Source organism: Tamandua tetradactyla, chromosome 24 (assembly GCF_023851605.1).
Source record: "Tamandua tetradactyla isolate mTamTet1 chromosome 24, mTamTet1.pri, whole genome shotgun sequence".
Classification (NCBI taxonomy): Eukaryota; Metazoa; Chordata; class Mammalia; order Pilosa; family Myrmecophagidae; genus Tamandua; species Tamandua tetradactyla.
In genome coordinates this window covers 19,766,957-19,780,293 of record NC_135350.1, presented here as the reverse complement: position 1 = coordinate 19,780,293, position 13,337 = coordinate 19,766,957, and the positions used below count along the sequence as shown (strand labels likewise).

At 32.9% G+C, this 13,337-nt stretch overlaps 1 long non-coding RNA gene across 1 annotated transcript in view; it reads right to left on the bottom strand.

Annotated features, from left to right (window-relative positions):
- The window catches only part of LOC143668078 (uncharacterized), a 181,684-nt gene that overhangs the window by 64,864 nt on the left and 103,483 nt on the right, over window positions 1-13,337 (bottom strand). Inside the window, exon 2 of the long non-coding RNA XR_013168283.1 lies at window positions 7,171-7,206. This is a non-coding gene — a long non-coding RNA (uncharacterized LOC143668078). The remainder of the gene's footprint in view (window positions 1-7,170; window positions 7,207-13,337) is intronic.

Genomic DNA, 13,337 nt, shown 5'->3' with positions numbered 1-13,337 from the left:
CAAAGACAGAGACTGAGAGAGAGAAAAGGAGAGAGAGATGGAGGGAGAAAAGAGTGTGTCCATAATCATGAATTTTTATCACTGGGATAAAAATTCAAAAGGAAATCAGTCTGACTATTCAGCAGTTTTGGCCTATCTTTTGTTTATAGGACTTTAGATTAAATGCACCTTTTTTTCAAATGAATGCAGATATTGTAATGTGTGTGTATGCATGGTTATAATTTGTCTTTAGATTTATTTACATGATATTTTATGTATTCAAACAACTCAAGTTATAAAGCAAACATATGCTATAAACTGAATTAGGGAGTTTATTTCTGTTTAATCACCAGATATAATGGTCAACAGATTAGGAGGGAAGTTTCTTTAGTATATGCTTACTGTGCAAATTTCTTGAAGCCATAGTCAACAATTTTAATGAAAAATCTCATAAGTGAATTAGAATACGATAGTCCCTACTGAGAAAGAAGTGATGCAGCACTTTAGAAACATTGTATCCATCATTATAACACTGTTTCAATGCCTATTTCACTTTTGAGTTTTAAATAGTATATTTGGGGGTATTGTATTGACATTTTGTCACAGTCTGATTTCCCTGCCCTCCAAAATGCTTTTGGATTGCTCTATTCCATTATGTCACTTATACCCCAAATCAAGTTTATTTTTAATACTGAAAATTTAAGACAACTATTTATAAAATGCCCTATAAAACTGTTTTTTTATGTTTTCATTTCCCAACAATATTTTAGGCTATACACTTTATATGGTAGGTTAATTAACAATTAAATCAGTAAATACATGTTTAGTTATTTAGTTTGTACAAGAGTGGCATTGTATCGGTAACTGGGGGATATGAAAGAGATCTTAAGCATAGTTAGCCTTAAAAATAGCTGTTCAATATGGCAAAAATAAATTACTTCAAGCAAAAACTATAACTGATTCCCAATTTAAGGAATTTCCACCTACAAATTTTGATTTACTATCTACTAACATGTTTATTTTCCAACCTATAGAAACAGTATGCTGATAATAACTATCAAACAACCTTCCTTTGAAATAAGGTAAACTATATGAACATATAAAAGTAAAAAATAGAATTACAACCATATAAGAAAATGTATTTCCCAAAAACTTGGAGTTAGAGTCCAACGACCCTCATTATAGACTCTGATTCCCAGTGGAGAAATAAATCCACTTGGGTTCATGGTTGCTTAACAGTTGTCCTTTTTAACTGAAATTATATCGAGATAATTTTAGATTTACATGCAATTATAATAAATATTACAGAGATGTCCCATGTACATGCATACTTATTTAGTTCCGTCAATCTTAACATTTTTAAAAACTATAGTATAACAAGTAGGATATTGATATTGATTAAATTGAACCATTTTATTCAAATTTCCCACTTATAAAAACAAATATGCAATTGCCAAATGATCTAGCAATTGAACTCTTGGCACGTAATCCAGAGAAAAACACAACTTACATACACGCGAAAACATGTACATGAATGTCAATAGTAGATTTATTTGTAATAGGCAAAAATTGAAATCAGATTAGATGTTCTCTTAGATGAGTTCCAGAGAGAGGAGAGACACTTAATTGTGTTTGTTTATGTCAAGTGTCCAATCATTGTCTAATGAACAAGTAAAAACATAACTACTGCATTAGTCAGAGATCTCCAAGGAAACAGAACAGACAGAATACATAGGATATACTATATATCCTATATATAATAGTCTAACGCTGATTATAGGAATTGACTCATGTGACTATGGGGATGAACAAGTCTGAATTCCATAGGGGAGGCTGCAAGCTGGGAAGCTGGATGAAGGTTTTCAATAAACTCTCCAGGAGAAGTTGGCTGGCTGAAGTAAAGATGGAAATTCTTCCTTCTTGCTGCTGAAATAATCAGTTCTCCTTAAGGCTTTCAAATGAGACTTCTCTCGTTGTTGAAGGCATCTCTGTAGTTGATTATAAATATAATCTACCATAGATGAAATCAACTATCTGATGGTTTAAATCCATGGAATAACCTCACAGTAACTAACAGATCAGTTTTTGACCTAACAACTGGACACCATACTAGCAAAGTTGACACAAGAACTTAATTATCACAACTTTTAAGGAGAAATCTACTTGAGTAAGCTAGGTAGTTATAATTACATCACACTACATAGTTGAACTCATACACACTTCTCCTATGCTTTCTGATAATCCATTTACACACATACAATCATAAATGCACCCATAATCTTCCCAATTAGAGACAACCAGAAGTCATACCCAACTTCTATATTCAGAGATTAGCCACTATTATCACTTTCAAGATTCAGATTTCAAATACTTGTCTATATCACTGTTATATCATTATTCACCTTTAGGCTAAAAATTTAACTATGAACCCACTTTATGTTCCATAGTGGGGTAAAGGGAAGAGAAAGTATATATGTGCATGTGTGTTAATTAAAAATGTCATACACACTAGTAGTAAAATACCAAGAAATAGACCCGGGAGCAACAAGTGGAGGTAACATCCTTTCTTCTGGACTGATTGATAAGATCACAATTGATGTTTATTTCTTCCCTTTACTACTTGATAGACTTCCTTTGTCTGCTTTTGACCAACATTTCTAGACTTAGTTTACAACTTGTAGTCTTTATGAATAAGAATAGAGGATCCAATTTTCAATATTAGACACAGGTATTCTCCCCTGTTCAGAAATGGCTCAAAAGCTAGGGTTACTGAACAAAATATGACCATAGCTCAAATCTATGTGGCTTTGAGATGATAATTCTCAAATAAGGACTGTGAAATATTTTTATAGATATCAGCCAAACATGCTAAAGAGTGAGGAAAAATTATTTTTCAACACATATGTGACAGTAAAAAATCTGGCTTAATATCCAATATCCCAGTGGACTTCCACTTTTCAGAATTAAGGCTTTGATGGTGGAAGATTATTCAATGTCACATGTCTGGAGTAGGCATTATGTAAGAATACTGAAGTCAACTGAAAGTTACACGTATAGTAACTCCCCAAATCAAAATACTGCCAATACCATTAGCCAAGATCCAGATTTGTGATCAAAGTTCACGGAATATAAATAAGCATTTAAGAATGGAGGAGACAGTTGGAGATACTCAGAGCAATTAAAAATCATAGATAATCAAAAATCAAAATAATCAGAAACGTGTGTCTCTTATCAGGAAAGTCTAACAGCATATGTTGAATATAAAAAAATAAATTTGATGATTAAGATTTATTAAGATTTTGTGGAGCACACATTTTTTAATACATACATTTTCTTTTTACATACTTCATATTGATACTATAAGTAGATACTATTACTATCCCCACTTTACAGATAAGAACAAGAAGATACATGGATTCAGCATCTTGCTCAATTTCTCACAGTTACTAAGCTGTTGAGCCAGGAACTTAATCAAACAGTTAACTCCAGGACTCTTCATTATTAATAGTTGAAAACATGTCTCATCACCTGAACCTAAGAAAAATTCATCAGTCCTTGAACTTTCACACAAAAGCACTGGACCTATACAATTACTCTTATTTTTTCCTCTCAATTTTTATAGTTTGATGATTCCTATCAATTTCCTTGATTAGACTGTGAATTGCAAGAAACAAGGGGCTGAGTTTGTGATAAGCCTACACTCCAATGTGTAAATCATGCTACGCTGTTTGCTAAATATTTGTTGAAAGTTCAGAAAGGAAGTGAATATCAGAAAAAAGAGAAAAGAGACAGGAAGAGAGAATGTAAACTAAGGAAGTGAAAGAGGGATATGATCTAAGAACTTGATTTTGAATTTATAGCTCAATGAAGAAGGGCTTTGGGGGGACTTGATGAGAGGCTTTAGATGTGGAGAAAAGAGATTGGAAATAGCAGCAAGAGAAGATTTTGGTGATTTTCAGGCTATGAGAGTTATTAAATTTCTCCCGATGAAGATGATAATTTTTCATACAAATACACAAAAAAGTAAAACTGTAGGTAAGGGTTAAATAAATTATGCTATAAGTATTGAAAGGATTTAAAGCATAGGTCAAGTGTGTTTTTAAACCACTTTAGTATGTCATAACCAGGTAGTGTTTATCCCAGGAAGGCAAGAATGGTTTATTATTCAAAATTCAAAGAATATAATTCATCTTATCAATGTACTAAAAAAAAGAAAAATCACATGATTATCTTAGTGGATGCAAAAAAAAGCATTTAACAAAATCCAGTATATATTCTTTCTAAAAGCTTCTCATCAAACTATTAATAGAAAGAACTTTATTAATCTGATCAAATATGTCTACAAAAAACCTACAGCTACCATCATAATAAATTCTGAAGCCTGAAAATTTTCCCCTAAGCTCAGCAAAAGGGCAATGATATATATTTTTACTATTTCTACTCAGTGTTGTACTAGAAGTTCTAGCCAGTGCATTAAAGCAAGGAAAAAGGTATTGAAGTTAGAAAAAGAGTAGTAAAGATCTCCTTATACACAGATGACCTGATTATCTACATAGAAAATCCAACTGAATCTACAAATAAGCTACTAGAAGTAATAAGTGAATTTAGTAAGTTTGCATGATTTAAGAACAATATATAAAATCAATTGTGTTGTGTGTGTGAATTTGCAATGAACAATTGGAAATTTAAATTTTAAAATAACATTATCATGTCAAAATATGAAATATTTAGGAATAAACCTGATAAAATAGATTCAAGACCTGTATTCTGAACACTGCAAAATATTATTGAGAGAAATTTAAGAATAATTAAATAAATAGAGAGACATACTGTGTCAGTTTATTGGAGCAGTCGATAATATTATGCTTGCAGTTCTTTCAAATTGATCTATAGTTTTAACACAATTCAAATCAATATCTCAGCTGGCTTTATTTTTTGTAGAAATTGAATATTTGATTCTAAAATTCATATAGAAATACAAAAGACTGAGAATAACCAAATGGAAAAATTTATAAAGAAGAAAAAGGTGGAGGAGTGTCATCATCTGACTTATAAAGCTCTAACAATCAGGAGAGTATGATATCAAGATAGACAAGTAGAACAGTGGGATTGAATAGAGAGTCCATAAATAGACTCATACTTATACAGCAAATGGATTTTTCACAAAATTGCCAGGTCAATACAACAAATTGAGTAAATATAAAACCTGAAAGTATAAAACTTCAACGTTATTAGTTGTTAGTGAATTGGAAATGAAAGCCACTATCAGATACCAATAAAACAAAGTAGAAAATCTACATTTCTAATTAAGCAGGAGATTTATTAGCTATAACACCAATAGCATGACCCATAAAGTAAAAAGAAAAAATGACTTCATCAAAACTTCGATCTTCTGCTCTTTAAAAACACTCAAAGCAGAAATAAATTACTTGAAAATCATAAATCTACTAAAGGACTTGTATCCAGAATATATGAAGAACTCTCAAAATACATGAAAACAAATGATCCAACCAAGAAATGGGCAAAAGATTTAAGACACTTCACAAAAGATTATATAAAAATGGAAAAGCACACATTAAAAACAGTTTAACATCATCATTCATCAGCAAATGTAAATTAGAACCATGGTAAGATGACACAAATCTATTAGAATGGCTAAATTCTGACAATACCAAGTATTGGTGGGGAAATGAGGCAAGTGGAACTCTTACACACTGCTATTGGGATTGTAAACTGGTACAATCATTTTGGAATATAGCTTAATAGTTTCTTAAAAAGCTAAACATATACCTACTAGGCTAACCCAAAACTCTAAGCTTAAATATTTTCCAAGATAAATGAAAAGTGCATATCCATATAAGAAATTAAACACTTTTGCAATAGATATATTTGTAATAGCCCAAAACTGGAAACAATTCATATATCAATCAACAGATGAACAGATGAGCAAATTATGATGTATGTGTGCAATGGAATATTTATCATCAGTGGGTTAACTATTGGCATACACAACATGGATTAATTTCAAAATAATTATGTTAAGTGAAAGAAGCCAGAAGATATGAACCTACTGTTGTTTCTATTGTACCTACTGATAAAATTCTAGAAAATACAATCATATCCTAAACAGAAAAGCATATCAGTGGTTGTCTGAGGTAGGGCATTAAGAAGAAGCAGAAAAGAGATTACAAATGGCTTAAAGAAACAGAAAAAATATTGAAGAGGATGAAGAAGAACCAAAAGTGTAGAATAGCACAAAAATAAGGATAAGAGGAATTTTCAAAAAACAAAAGAATTTCCAAAAAACAAAGAAACATGAACTATAATGGATAATTTAATTAGAATCAAAATCTGATAAATGTCCATTGGATTTGACAAGAATGTTATTTTACAGGGAATTATAACATTCAATGATAAGTAAATTGAGGAATTAAGGTGTAATGGAAATTGAGAAGTGAAGGAAAGGAGCTAGCCAATTTGGACTATTGTATTTCCATCCTCCAGAGGTCTGAAACATTAGAATCATTGTTGACATTATTATTAATCATTTTATAGCACTTATAGATTATGCTGTACAATTTTTCACATATTTTACTAGTGTGATGGTTATATTTATGTGCCCACTTGACCAGGTAATGGTGTCCAGTTGTTTGGTCAAGCAAGTAAAGACTTAATTGTTACCATGAGTATATTTCATGGACATAAATCATCATTAAGTTGATTGCATTTATGGCTGATTACATCTACCATCAACTGAGGAGATTGCCTTAACAATCAGAGGAATCTCATCCACTCAGTTGAAGAATTTAAAAGGAAAAGTGATGACTTCAGCAGTTAGAAAAGAGAAATTTTATCTCTACTTTAGCCAGCCAGTTTCCCTGAGGAATTGGTTAAAAATCTCCAAGCAAACAAGAACTGGTCAAATATATAGCTCCAAACCAATTTACAGGTAACACAGTGAAAAATTCAGCATTTAATGAACTCCATTAATATATAATCAGAAAACTCCAGACTATGGCACGTTCTATAGGTATGACCAGTTTATTCAACAAAAATTATGAAAAGAGAGAAGATGGAAAGAATAGGGAAATAGAGAGAAAGAAAGGGAGACAGAGAAGGAAGGAAAAAGATTGAGAAACAGAGGGAGGAAATATAGACTTAAAGACTCTTTGAGAAATATCAACTACTCACAATTTATTTTGATCTCTGAATCCTGTTTTAAACAATCTGTAAAAAAAAAATTGACAATCAGAATAATGTGACACTAGCTGGATGGTTGACAATACAAAGAAATTATTACTCATTTAAAATTTTGATAATACGTTATAGTTGTTTGGAAAGCATATTTATTTTAATAGCTATATAATATAATAACTATGGGCAAAATCACAAAATCTTGGATTTCTTCAGAATAATGCAAGGGTGGGAGAAATGAATAGGGTGATGAGAAAACCAGATTGACCATGTGTTGTAAATTTTTGTAGCTGGCAATGGATATGTGGGGTTCATTATGCTAATCTCTCCACTTTCGTAGGTCTCTAAAATTTTCAATAATAAAAGTGTGTAAAAAATTTTAAAAGAACAAAGAAAGCATAAAAGGTTGGTCTCACTGAAGTCTTCTTTAGTCAATGCAACATTAATGAGTGGAAAAAATTTGAATCTTTCCTGTCATATCTATTTATTTCTGTTAGTGGAAAAGCGTGATGATAGAAATCAGACATTTGGGCTAATATAATGATACTTTTAATCCAAACATATCATAATATGTCATAGAATATGGTGGTAGGAAAAATTTGAATTGCCGTTTAATGGCCTCGCCTCCTCTAATTCTCATCTCTATTAAAGATTGCAGCATCCTTCAGGAAGTTGAGAACAGAGCAAAGAGTGTATCAGAAAGAAATATGAAAGATGGTACCAACTTATTTTAGTTAAGCAACAAACTCATGGGAGTGCTTTGTGTTTTATTTGTCTATCACCTATCCATTGCTCTGTCTGTCTGTATGTATGTACATATGTATGTATCCACATCTATCACGTCTATCATCTGTCTTAGACTTTAACTCAGAAAATAGATGATACTCACAATGATGCATATTGAAATAATTATTTGAATTGAAATGAAATTAGATTCTTTTAAAGGAACATGAATCTTATTTGGTTCATTGATTTTTTTTTTTTTTTTTTTTTAAAGGAAAGACAGAGAGAAGGAAGGAAGGATAGAAGGAAGAAAGGGAAACATCTTTAAACATTTTCTTGTTTTATTGTATTCTGTTTCTCCGTTTTTGTTACATGGGCTGGGGCCGGGAATCGAACCGAGGTCCTCCGGCATAGCAGGCAAGCACTTTGCCCGCTGAGCCACCGTGGCCCGCCCCTGGTTCATTGATTTTTATGATAAGAATTGGTTTTGCTAATTAATTAATTTCATCAAGGTCAATTCCATCAGGATATTCCTCTGTCACTTAATCTTCCAATCCTCTTCTGCAGCCTTTTTCAGCAATATAGACTTGCTCTATTTATGATTACTGATTTCCTGCTAGTGCAGGGAAACTTTTGTCATATTCACAAATACTCTTTCCCTCCCCCAAACAACAGAGAATTCCCAGCAATCTCCTTTGTATCTCAATCAGGTTTCATACTGTGGTGATAATCAGGCTTGATCTTAACTTGCCTATAAAATCTACTACAAGTGATGATTTCTCTGAATTTTTTCCCATTGACTGAATTATATTGGTCCTCCTCTAGTAATTGAAATTTGGATCCATCAAGTATGTGATTATTCCAATCACCTAAAAACCCAAATCAGTAAGCAATAATGGCTCTTCAGTGAGGCCATAACAAGGCTCAGGTAATGAGTAATTAGGGCAAGGAAAAGGTTTTTTTCCCTTTAAGGTTTTATCTTATAGTAATTCAATAGTATCCTATCAAGCTATACTCCTTCCATCTTTATTGTATTTCCTGAAATATATTCAAAATATATTCCCAAGTAATACCTACATTTTATTATCAATGAAAGATAGTCCAATCAGAGTTAGATCAGAGAGGATGATTAATGGTATAGTGGGAAGCAAATAAAAGTTTTCTAATGCAGAGCTCTGAAAAGTTGCTGGCAATGCAGCCAGACAGTGTGTGAGCAAAAATGTTCCAGGAAATACTTTATTTTTATTTATGTTGGCTATTAAATAAATATTGCATAGTTGAATCAGGAGGTTTTATGTGTCAGGCACTATTTCCTGCTGCACCCAATCATTGCAGAGCTGTCAAAAGCAAAGTGTGCATTTTTAGTTTGAAGAGGCCACCCTCTCTGAACACAGGGAGAAGAAAACAGATTTTGCAAAATTCATCCTGAAGGATGTTACTCTCTTTTAAAAGTTATTTGAGCTTAGTCCAGTTTTAGCAAATGTGAACTCTGAATAAAAGTAAGAGGTACGTGAATATATAGTATATCTCAAAGAAATTTCTTTTTTTAAGTAAAAAGAAGTAATTGGAGGCAACAGCTTCAAAAAGCCATAGAGAATTAAGAGGAAAGACTTGTATTTTAAAAAGCAGACGGCATTACACAGGTGTAATGTATGTCCAAAGAACATGATAGAATGGTTCCACTGCAGATTAGATAACCTCCTCCCTCTACTCGATAGAAAAATAGATGGGATGGGATGAGATGAGCATTTTATATTGTGGGTATCTGGTCACTGATCTGTGTGTTATATCCACTTCAGTATAGATGGGCTTTGGGAGCAGGCAAATGAGAATGCCCAGAAAACAGCAGCAAATGTCAGAAGAGTAAAGGCAGGGAAGCAACACCAATTCAGCACATGCCCCTGTACAAAATCTGATTGGAATTACATGTCAGAAGAATGGCTTATGACATGGCAAGGGAAGGCAGAACTTACACACTTGAGATTTGGGTGAGACTTTAAAATTCTTTCCTAAGCAGATCTCTCTGTGTTCAGTTTCCTCTACCTCATTCTTGGAGACTGAGCCTTTTGGCTGTTTATTAATTGCTGTATATGTTTGCTGCTGTTATGTGACTCAAGAGACTTCAGTTATGAATAATTAAAATCTTGTCTCTCTGTGGGCATAAACTATGATATAATAATAACGGTCCCTTCAGAGTATTTCTGCATGATATTGAAAATATTCCCACCTCTCTCACATATGAAATGCACACATTTTCACTAAGTGATTCAATGCACTCATTTTTTAATAACCTCAGTTGTTCCTGACTGCTTTAAAAGTTATCACTGATTTTTGTGTTCTCTAGAATCCCTTCTTGCACTGTAATAGAATGAAATAAGTGAATAAATTTGCATCACTTCAGCACCTCTGATAATAAACTGTAATAATGAAGATTTTTTTTTGACCTAGTACATATCAGGTCAATGCTTTACCCTAAATGATGTAACTATATTTTTGATAGTTAAAAGTCTTCACTAGTCGGCAAAAATGTTTCCCTCGGCCTAGTGTTCAGGCCCGTTACAGGTTTAATCAAGTATTCATACATTTGCTATCTCCTGTGCCTTTGCTCACTCAGAGACTCAGCTGGTTGAAAGGAGTGACTTTCTAATGGTGAAATTACAGGCATTTTGACAGGCCAATGGAGAGAGATTTTGAGGGTGGGGAACTTCCCAGTATCCCTTAAGTTTAAATGACAACAAACAGTAGGGTTTAATTTCTTCAGGCCAGGTTTTAGCAGAATTCTTGTCAGTCAAAGACATTCACAAAACACCTGCCCTATATAAGATATTTCTCTTCAAATACTAATTCTCTGCCTGACATTTGACAGTTTTTATAAAGAAAGATGGGAAGCTGAATACCTGCTTTTTAGGGTGGCAATTTGAGTCATAGCAATTTACTTATTTGGAGTAAAATTCCACAGTGACAAAATTGTTCATTCCTATGGTTTTCATTGTAAAAGAATATTTTTGTACTTCAATTTATGCCCTTGTCTGAATTTTCATAAAGTATGATTTTTGTTGTTCTGTCTTTTAAGTGTATTTGACTAGGCTTTTAGTCCTAGAGTATAAATCGCGATTGGAAACAGCTATAACTGATTCTAGCCTTCTTGTTTGTGTAGAAAAATGGGGAGGACGTGAAGCTAAACCATTGTGACCAGAGCATTGCATTATTTACAACCTTCACCCCAGCTAAAAATAACACCCATATCTCCCTTGTCTTGAGGACACTTTGAGGTGGAGTTTTTCCTTCTTTTTTCCAGTTAACCGCAGGTATATTTTTGCTGTCATAGAATGGTCCTTGCTCTCCTGGGAAATCTATGGATTATCTATGTTCTTCTTAAGTAGATTCTTTACTGCACTTCATAAGGATCCTCAAGTTGCCAAGTCTGACCCAGTCCAATATAACGAATGAGTAAGAACCCTTCAGAACCTACACTTCAGTATTTGAATTGATTTACTGATTCAGTACCTTACTCCATAAAATGAGGAAATTCTTTTAAGATACTATAAAGAAAATAAAAATGAAATAACACTTGTCATTCTTATAATGAGGATAATTTTAATCTGGTTAATTTTGTAAGTATCATTTTTCTAGCAGTGTCTCTGTGCTTCAATTTTTGCACTTATAAAGCTCGAGACCTTAAAAGTCCTATCAAAGAGAAACCACATTGTGTGTAGTGCTTTTTTTTATAAAGCCTTCTGTAGACTATAATTGACATACAATAAACTGCACATATTTAAAGTGTGAAAATTGATGTTTTACATTTATCTGTGAAAACATCATCACTTTCAAGCATAGTCATCGATGCTCCAATTTTTCTCATGTGCCTACATGCTATGCCCTTCCCACATCTGTCCCAGGCAACAGCAAACTATGTAACTATAGTTAATCAGGCATTTTCTAGAGTTTTATAATGGAATCCTTCCATATGTACTTTTTTTCACTGGGTATAATTATTCTAATGATCTATTCATGTTGATGAGAGTGAAAATAGTCCAACAATTATACTTGCTGAGTAATATTCCATTGTATGAATATAACCGCATCTGTCAACTTGCCTATTGTTGAACATTAGAGTTATTAATTATTTTATGCTCTTACAAATAAAGTTGCAATCAACATTTGTGTACAAAGTCTTTGTACAAATGCTTTCTTTTCTCTTGAGTAAATACTTAGAAATGGAATCGATAGATCTGTAACATTTCAAAAGACTGATGCATTGTTTTCTATAGCAGCTATACCATTTTACATTCACACTAGCTAATTAAGAAAGTTCCGGTGGCTTCACATCCCCAGCAACACTTGGTATGATCAATCTTTATGTATATATGTATATATATATTCTGATAGCTGTGTAGTATCATCTTATTGCAGTTTCAATCCCTTTATGCTTATTGTCATGAAGATGGAACTTGGAGTGATGAGTGACAGGAAGCAAAACTGTCAAGTTCCTGGTTTCCTAGGCCTCTACATCACTCTAGAGATGATGCTCTTCTCCTCTCTGCAATGTAATCACATTAGTCACCTTATTAGAATACTTGGAACAGCTATGCAAAAAGAATAAATGTTTGGAACTTTTTCACCTTGTGATTATATTTACATTTTTTGTCTATTTTATTCAATTTTCTCAATCATAATAAAATTGTTAACACTATTAAAGGCTTGCGATGACGCAGGTGTAACTTATGCAGTTTCATATCTCATACGATTTCTCAACAATCTTATAAGCAGATATTATTTCTATTACATAATTTTTTAAAGAAAACTTAAATAAGGTCATTACAACAGAGTTAGCAAGTAACAGACTCCAGATTTGATTCAATATATTTCTGACCCAAAAGTTTATGTTTTCAGCTTCCTTAAGATACTATGGATTGAATCAGGTTTTCTAAAAACAAGGCCGATTAAAAATATAAAAACAAATGGGTTTTAGGTATTGAGAGAAATTATTTGTTAAAGGATAAGAAACAACCTTAACTAATGTAATTAGGAAGATGTGATAAGCAGACTCTGAAGAGCCAGCACAGTGCAGTGAACCAAGATTTGGGAGTCGTGTCTCTTATATCAGCCCACTGCAGAACAACTGTAACACATTGGTCGATTCATTTAATTTCTCCGATTTCGGTTAACATCTCCTGAAGTTAGAAGAACTCTAGGAGAACTTATATGTGGTAGGCTGAATTAAGTACCGCAGCAAACACGTGCTCTTAGTTGTAATCTGTGTATCTTTCAGTGTGAGCCCATTGTAAATTGAACTTTTTTAAGATGTATGTTGTTTTCAGTTCGTATATGGCTACCTGAAGCAAGGTGGACTTTGGTTTGGGTTTCCAGGAAGTCAGAGGGAAGTGGAAGAGCAGAAACGAGAGGACATCACCCTATAAAGAGAGATAGGACACACACCA